The following is an 8,193-nucleotide window of genomic DNA, read 5'->3' on the forward strand; positions in this document are numbered from 1 at the left end:
ACTAGACCAACCAACCTGATCTCAAACTCCAGCTTGTATCTCACCCTTTCCTCCCAGCCTCATCCTCCAACACTCCTCCCATGAGGAGGTTTGGTGTTCAAGCAGCGCAGGTTTGCTTCCCATCATTAAAACACACAGCTCTGTTGCCTTGGAGAAATGCCCTCCCTATCCCTCTCTGCCCAAACTTGACTAATCAAGCTGAGCAATCTACTACTGCACTTACTTGCTGTTGACTTTGGCAGAGACGAATTTCTCTTTTTTTTTCTTCCTAAACAAGACTTAAACCACAGCCAAGCCCTAAACCAGCTAAGCCTGGGGTATTCTGAACTAGACTCAACAGGCAAACAAGGCAATTCCAGGCCACTTCTGGGCCTGTGTCCTGAGGAGGCTTGATCTATCTATCTCTCACAGCTTCCTGCCTTCTCAATTAGTCATTCTTTCAACGAATATTTATGGAGCACTGTCTGAGGCACTGAGGATATATCACCAAACAAAACAATCATGTTCCCCATTCTCAGAGTTTACGGTCTAAGGTTAAAGGCAAAAATCCAACAACAAAGCAAATAAATGTAACTGCCTGTGTAGGATGCTGACAGGGTGCAGTGATGGAAAATAAAGGTGAAAAGTAAGAGCCTACCTAGCTGCCAGGGAAGGTCTCTCTAGAAAACAACATTTAAGTTGGGCCTAAAAGACAAGAAGACATGAGAGTCAGGGGAGATCACTCCAGCCAGAGGGACTACAGCCAATCATCCTTTGTTTGTTGATCAACTAAGTTACTGCTAAGTTGAGAACCAAAATATAGGTTGAAAATCATCTTCTAATCAAGAAAATGAAGTGTCATGTTGACTTACCAAAAAAGAAAGAAGAAAGAAGAAATAAAGAAAGAGAGAAAGAGAGAAAGGAAGGAAGGAAAGAGGGAGGGAAGGAAGGGAGGGAAAGATTGTTTTGTTTTAGTCTATAATTGATTCTTATATATTTAAAAAATAACTTTTAAAAATAATCTCTTGCAGAGTCTCGACCTGAATATATTGCTTCACGGCTCTGTGCTTTTGGACATTTGCTATACTTAATCCAGAATATGTTTCTCCACTGTTTACTCACAGGACCCTTCCTTGCTTATGCTTTTTTTTTCCTTTTTTCTCTTTAATTGTATTTTTTTTAAATATGGAATGCTTCATGAATTTGCATATCATCCTTGCACAGGGACCAGTTAATCTTCTCTGTATCATTCCAATTTTAGTATATGTGCTACCAAAGCAAGCACTCTTGCTTATTCTTAAAGGCTCGCTTTAAATATCTTCTCTCTTTTTTAGGCCGGGCGCGGTGGCTCACGCCTGTAATCCTAGCACTCTGGGAGGCCGAGGTGGGCGGATCGTTTGAGCTCAGGAGTTCGAGACCAGCCTGAGCAAGAGCGAGACCCCACCTCTACTAAAAATAGAAAGAAATTATATGTACAGCTAAAAATATATATAGAAAAAAAAAAAATTAGCCGGGCATGGTGGCGCATGCCTGTAGTCCCAGCTACTCGGGAGGCTGAGACAGGAGGATCGCTTGAGCTCAGGAGTTTGAGGTTGCTGTGAGCTAGGCTGACGCCACGGCACTCACTCTAGCCTGGGCAACAGAGTGAGACTCTGTCTCAAAAAAAAAAAAAAAAATATCTTCTCTCTTTTTTAGTAGCATTTTTTAAATTGAAATACACTTCACATGACATAAAATTCACCGTATTAAAGTGTGTACTTTAATGGTTTTTAGCAAATTGACTATGTTGTAAAACTGTCACCACTAATTCCAAAATATTTTCATCACCCCAAAAAGAACTCCAGTACCTACTAACTGTGAGTCCCAATTCTCCTCTATCTCAATCCCCTGACAACACTCATCTACTTTCTGTCTCTATGAATTTGGCCATTTTGGACATTTTATACAAATTCTATCATATGACATGTGTTCTTTTGTGTCTGGTTTTTTCATTGAGTATAATGTTTTCAGGGTTTAATCATGTTATGGAATATATGAGTACTTCATTCCTTTTTATAGCTCAATAATATCCCGTGGTATAGATTCTATTTTATTTATTCATTAGCTGATTAACATTTAGATTATTTCTACTTTTTGACTATTGTAAATAATGCTGCCATGATATTCGTGTACAAGTTTTTCTGTGAACACCTGTTTTCAGTTCTCTTAGATATATATTTAGGAGCAGAACTACTGGGTCTTATGGTAATTCTGTGTTTAACTTTTTGAGGAGCTGCCAAATTATTTTTCACAGAAGCTACACCATTTTATATTCCCACCAGCAATGTATGAGTGTTCTAATTTCTTCACATCCTCAACAACACTTATTATTGTCCTTCTAAAAATTATTATTATTATTACAGCCATCCTAGTGGATATGAAATGATGACTCATCATGGTTTTGATTTGCATTTCCCTAGTGACTAATGATGTTGATTACCTTTTCATGTGGTTGTTGGCCATTTAAGATCTTCTTTGGAGAATTGTCTATTTAAGTTCTTTGCCCATTTTTAATTGAGTTGTTTGTCTTTTTGTTGTTGAATTAGAAGAGTTGTTTATATATTCTGGATACTAGACCCTTATCAGATGTTTAATTTGCAAATATTTTCTCCCATTCTATGGTTTGCTTTTTCACTTTCTTGACAGTGTCCTTTGACACTTAAAAGTTTTTAATTTTGATGAAGCCCAATTTATATATATATGAAATAAACAAATATATAACAGATAAATACATTTTTTAATCACTTGTGCTTTTGGTGTTGTATATAAAAAACCATTCCCTAATCCCAGGTTTTGGAGATTTTTGCCTCTGTGTCTTCTAAGAGTTTTATAGTTTTTGCTCTTATATTAGATGTTTGATCAATTTTGAGTTAATTTTATATATGGTGTGAGAAAAGAGTACAAATTTGTTCTTTTGCATACAGATATTCAGTTGTCCCAGCACCATTTGTTGAAAAGACTATTTCTTCCCCCCTCATTGAATTGTCTTGGCACCTTTGTCAAAATCAATTGACCATAAACATACAGCTTATTTCTGGACTCTCAATTCTATTCCATTAGTATATAGTTCTATCTGTGTAATAGTAGCACATTGTCTTGTTAGTAAGTTTTAAATTGGGAAATATGAGTTCTCCAGCTTTGTTCTTTTTCGTTTTTGCTATTTTGTGTCCCTTGTAGTTGGAAATTTGATAGGAGTTGCATTGAATCTGTAGATCAATTTAAGTAGTAACAATAGTAGTAATAGTAAGTTTTCCCATCCATGAACACAATATGTCTTTTCATTTATTTAGATCTTCTTTAACTTATTTCAATAATATTTTGTAGCTTCCAACATATAAGTTTTACAGTTCTTTGATTAAAATTTTTTCCTAAGGGTTTTTCTTTTATTCCTTTTGATGCTATGGTAAATGAAAATGTTTTCTTAATTTGATACTAATTCAGATTAGTAACTTCTCTCCTGTAAAACTTTCCCTGAACTTTACTTCTTCCAAGTGAGAATTGGTAACTCCATTTAGTGTCATCTCTTCACCTGGCATATACCTGTTTTATACTTACTATAATATGCCAAAAGGCCTACATTTATCTAATGTCAACTTTCCTTACTTAGGGATAAAGACAACACTCTAGTCACCTTTTATTTCCCAGGACAGAGTGTATGAACAGAAATAGAAAAGTTCAGGAATGAAGCTAATTGGAAGGAAAAGATAATGATTACTAAGATGTTTTCCTAGTAATCTCAGTGAAAGTCTCAACTTTACTCAGAAACAGACTCTAAGCTAGTTATTCTGAGAGATAACACCTCACGCCTTCCCTTTGGTAAAATCTACTCTTCCTTAACTTACAACCAGTGTATATATCTTTTCTCTAACTTTCCAACCAATTAGAACAGCTTGTGACTCATCCTAGCTCCCCCAAAAGGTTTTGCAAATGGAGAGAAGTGATTTATTTATTTATTTAATATGTCTCTGAGTTTGGTCTAGCTTAGTATATATTACCTGAGCAAATCAAATTTTATACTATGCGTGCGTACTATGATTGTATTGACTGATTACATAATGTACTTACTAATCTTTTGTAAGGACACAAAAATGATTGGATTTCGGAAGAGTGTGCAAATTTCTTTCACAGAATGTGTATATTCCACTTTACTCTTTACTGTGTTTTTTAATTGACTTAACTTTTATCAAAGGGATCAGCAAGAATAGAAGGAGTTGAAAACCTTATTCTTTTATTCATTGATCCGGGCACATTAACTAATCTATGAAATTCAGGGTTCTACAATGCAAGATTTTTGTGAAGATCATGTGAAATTATGTAAATAAAGTTACTGGCAAATAGATATTCACATATTGTTAGTGTTCCTTCTCTTCCTTCTTTTTCAACATCTAGCACGCTTTCAACACTTTAGATAAACTGAGTCAGGCAGAATGGACTCTTATTTTAAAACAGAGGACCTGGGAATTAGGGATTCAGAGCACTGGATTAGCCTCATTTCCTGACTCTTTTCTGGATCATCTACAAGAAAGTGTCAAGGGCATCTTCATTCCAAATCCTGTCAGTAAAAACCATTAGACAGAGCTCCCTCTGGAATGAGATAATGTTGCACCCAACATAGTTGCATTTTTAACCAATTCCTAATATATTCTGAGGACTATATTTTTTTCTTCTTTTTGAACTTTTAAGCTTAAGAAATCTTAAGACTGAAAATAAGTCCACACAACTATTTGTAACTAAAAACAAACACATCTTTACATTCTGAGTATATATCCTGCAGCAATTTGGGAATTCAGAAAAGCATTGAGCAAAGCTTCTTCTTTTTTTTTTTTTTTTTTTTTTTTTTTTTAGATAGAGTCTTGCTCAGTTGCCTGGGCCAGAGTGTAGTGGCATCATCAGAGCTCAATGCAACTTCAAACTCCCTGGTTCAAGTGACCTTCTTGCCTCAGCCTCCCAAGTAACTGGGACTATAGGTGTGCACCACCACACCTGGCTAATTTTTTTTTTTAATTTTTTGTAGAGATATGGTCTCACTGTGTTGCTCAGGCTGGTCTTGAACTCTAGGCCTCAAGTGATTTGTCTAGCCTCAGCCTCCCAATGTGGTAGGATTACAGCTGTGAGCCATCATACCCCGCTGGCAAGATTTCTTAAAGAATTCACAATCCAGTTGGAAAGATGGATATTGTATAAAGCCAAAGAATCACAAACTTGTAATTCAGCACTAAACTGTGCTACAGACTTTATGTTTCATAGAAATTCTGAGAAGATGATCATCAGAGGCTTTCTGATAAGAGCAAGACCTTGAACATGGAGTAGAACATGACACGTTATGGGGGTGGATTTCCTAAGAGACAGAGCGTCCATAGCAAGGAAACAGATGTGAACAGAAACATCCCACCTGGAAATGGGTCTTGGTGTTCGGCAGGGTAAGAAGATTTAAAACTTGTTTACCTGAGGGAGGAATTTTTGTTGGGGCATTATGGAGAAATTATAGCAAGTGGAACCAAATTACATAGACTTTGCTATTCCCTTTATTTCCAAATTTAACCTGTTTTTTTGAGGGGTGAGGATGAGAAAGCCTAGAAAGAACAAATGTTTCTATGTACACATTAAAGGGAAGTCCAGATACAATCGTTCTCCAAGTAGGTTGGGAATTGGGGACTTTTTATAGAATCGAGATGGTGTGGGATCTCAAATGGTTGGACTCCGTCTCTCTGGATTGTGGCAGGATAAGTTACAAGCTGTCCTAGACTGATTTAAAGCTATATTTGAAAGTTTCTAGATACAGAGATGGTAATCTCCCTGGTAACGTTTCAATTCCAAAGCAACCTTCACATCAGAAAATCTTTCCATTAGTGTACTGAAGTATCTCCTGTTGTGATCTAAGCCCCATGCATTTGTTCTGCCCTAGTGGAAATCAGAAATAGTCAATGCTCACAGTCAATTTCACTAGTTACTGTAAGACTGAGTACTGCCATTCAGTTGCCTCTTTGAAATATTAAATGACTCACATCTGTGCTTAGGTAGAAAATTGCTTCTGCTTCAGGTTATTTTAAAGATTCTTCAATGTGGCTCATCATAGACTAAATTAGATAGCTTAGTTCTTTCTACTTTTTCCTATCATAAATTTTTCAACCCTGCTGCTTCTTAAAACCCTGGCTTCTCTCAATTACTAATGTTTAATCTTGGAAATGTAAATTTCCTTTTTATCTAAGTATACAGCCACATGAAAGAAGCAAGCATTTGAGAGTCAAACAAGCTTAGATTCCCAACTTGATCTCTCTAGTACTCTATTTCTTCATCTAAAAAAGGATAATAGTAATAATACCAACCTCATAAATTTGCTCTATGGAAATATAAGAAGTGTTCCCCACTGGAACTCTGCAGTCGTTATTATTTACTTTTCAAAGCCTCATCCCATCGTATGCTGTGTGACTTAACCTTTCGGAGCCTGTTTCCTCATCTAATAACGAATATAACATCTGTCTCATAAGTTGTTCAGCACCTGACACATAGCAGCACTCAAGGAACAGGCTCATTATTAATGAGAAAAATCTGGTATTCACAATGGCCTGTACATCCTTATGTTGTACTAAAGGGAATGATTCCAATTTTAGAGTCAAAAATTTATTTAAATACAGGAATTTCCCATCTCTGTTCAAAGCTTTCTCTAATTCCTTAACGTGGCCAGGAGAGTTTCTGTAGCTGTCATCAGTGGCACTGATGGGGGTATTAATGACCTCCATTTTTGTTTGGCAAAAAATAAAAAATAAAGTAAAATTTTTCAGCCAGGCACAGTGGTTTACGCCTGTAATCTCAGCACTTTGGGAGGCCACAGCGGGATTATTGCTTGAGGCCAGGAGTTCTAGACCAGCCTGGGCAATATAACGAGACCCCTATCTTTACAATAAATAAAAGAAAGAAATTAGCTGAACCATGGTGGTGCACACCTGTAGACTCAGCTACTCGGGAGCCTGAGGTGGGAGAATCACTTGAGCCCTGGCATTCCAGGTTACAGTGAGTTTTGCACTCCAGCCTGGGTGACAGAGCAAGACTGTCTCTAAAAATAAATAAATAAAACAGAAGAAAATGCTTCAGATATCCTTAGATTTTTGAGGCTGATCTCCTAATATTAAAATACTTTGTTGGATTTGGAAATAATAAAAAGAAAACAGAAAAGTATTGAAAAGACATGTTAAATAAATGAAAGATGGAATAGCATTTGGAAATGCTTTCCAATGTAAATTTACAAGGAAGAGTGTTCAGTGGTGGCTGCGGGTGGTGGGGAAAAGGGCTCAGATGTGGCTGCTGGAATCCTCCTAAGACATTCATTCGCACAAATGTGGGAAGGATGGCCAAGTCTGCTCCACTCTGAAGCTGATGGACCTGAGCAGCCACACCACAGTGTGATATTATCATTGGGAGTGGTGGGGAGGTGCAGCGTTAGCGAGATCCTGTGGCGGGGTTGGGGGGTGTCAGAGTTGAAATAGATCCGAGTCCTCTTCTGGGATTTCCTACTGCGCTGCCTCCCCGTGTGTGCAAGACAGCTAGTGTGACTATGGAAGGGCTGTATGCTCAGCATTAGGTGCAGTGCTAGAGTAGAATATAGCAATTTGGGGGCTTGGCCAATTGCATCTGAGGCCAGCTCAATATCCGTTGCACTATTACTAATGTAGTTTTATTACTATGTCCACCATGTGTCAGGTGCAAGCCTAAACACTTTACGCTTATTTTCTCAGTTAATTTTTGTAGCAACTGTGTGAGGTTAGTTCCATTTCACAAATGAGAAACTAAGGCACAGGGTGGCCAGGTAGCTTGCCCGAGTCTCCTCAGCTAGTACATGCACCCGGCTACTCAGAGTTTTAACCTCAGAGCACTTGTGTAACCACAGATTTAAGCTACCTTTCTGGAATGTGGCTTTCTAGCATTCCAGTGTTCCATTTTAAATAATTCCAGTTTGTGAGTCAATGAATTCAGTTTCTTGGGATACATTTTGCAAATAGCTTCCCTTGGTGAACTGTTGTAGGACCAGTAACCAAAGGAATTTTAGCACACTAAAGTAACATTAGATGAAGACTGGCCTGGCTTAATGAACCTTTAGAAATTTCATTGCTGTCATGTTACCAAATTTTGAGAGTTACGGTAAAGATATCTCCCCAGAATAATAACATAAAATTAAAC

The 8,193-nt window shown here is 37.3% G+C and overlaps 1 non-coding gene across 1 annotated transcript; it reads right to left on the reverse strand.

The window, feature by feature from the left end:
- Positions 1 to 1,158: 1,158 nt before the first annotated feature.
- LOC138398486 (U6 spliceosomal RNA) lies at positions 1,159 to 1,264 on the reverse strand. Its single transcript, XR_011235977.1, has one exon. It is a non-coding gene; the product is annotated as a U6 spliceosomal RNA (small nuclear RNA).
- Between the last annotated feature and the right edge of the window lie 6,929 nt (positions 1,265 to 8,193).

The sequence above is a fragment of the Eulemur rufifrons genome, chromosome 17, assembly GCF_041146395.1.
Source record: "Eulemur rufifrons isolate Redbay chromosome 17, OSU_ERuf_1, whole genome shotgun sequence".
Classification (NCBI taxonomy): Eukaryota; Metazoa; Chordata; class Mammalia; order Primates; family Lemuridae; genus Eulemur; species Eulemur rufifrons.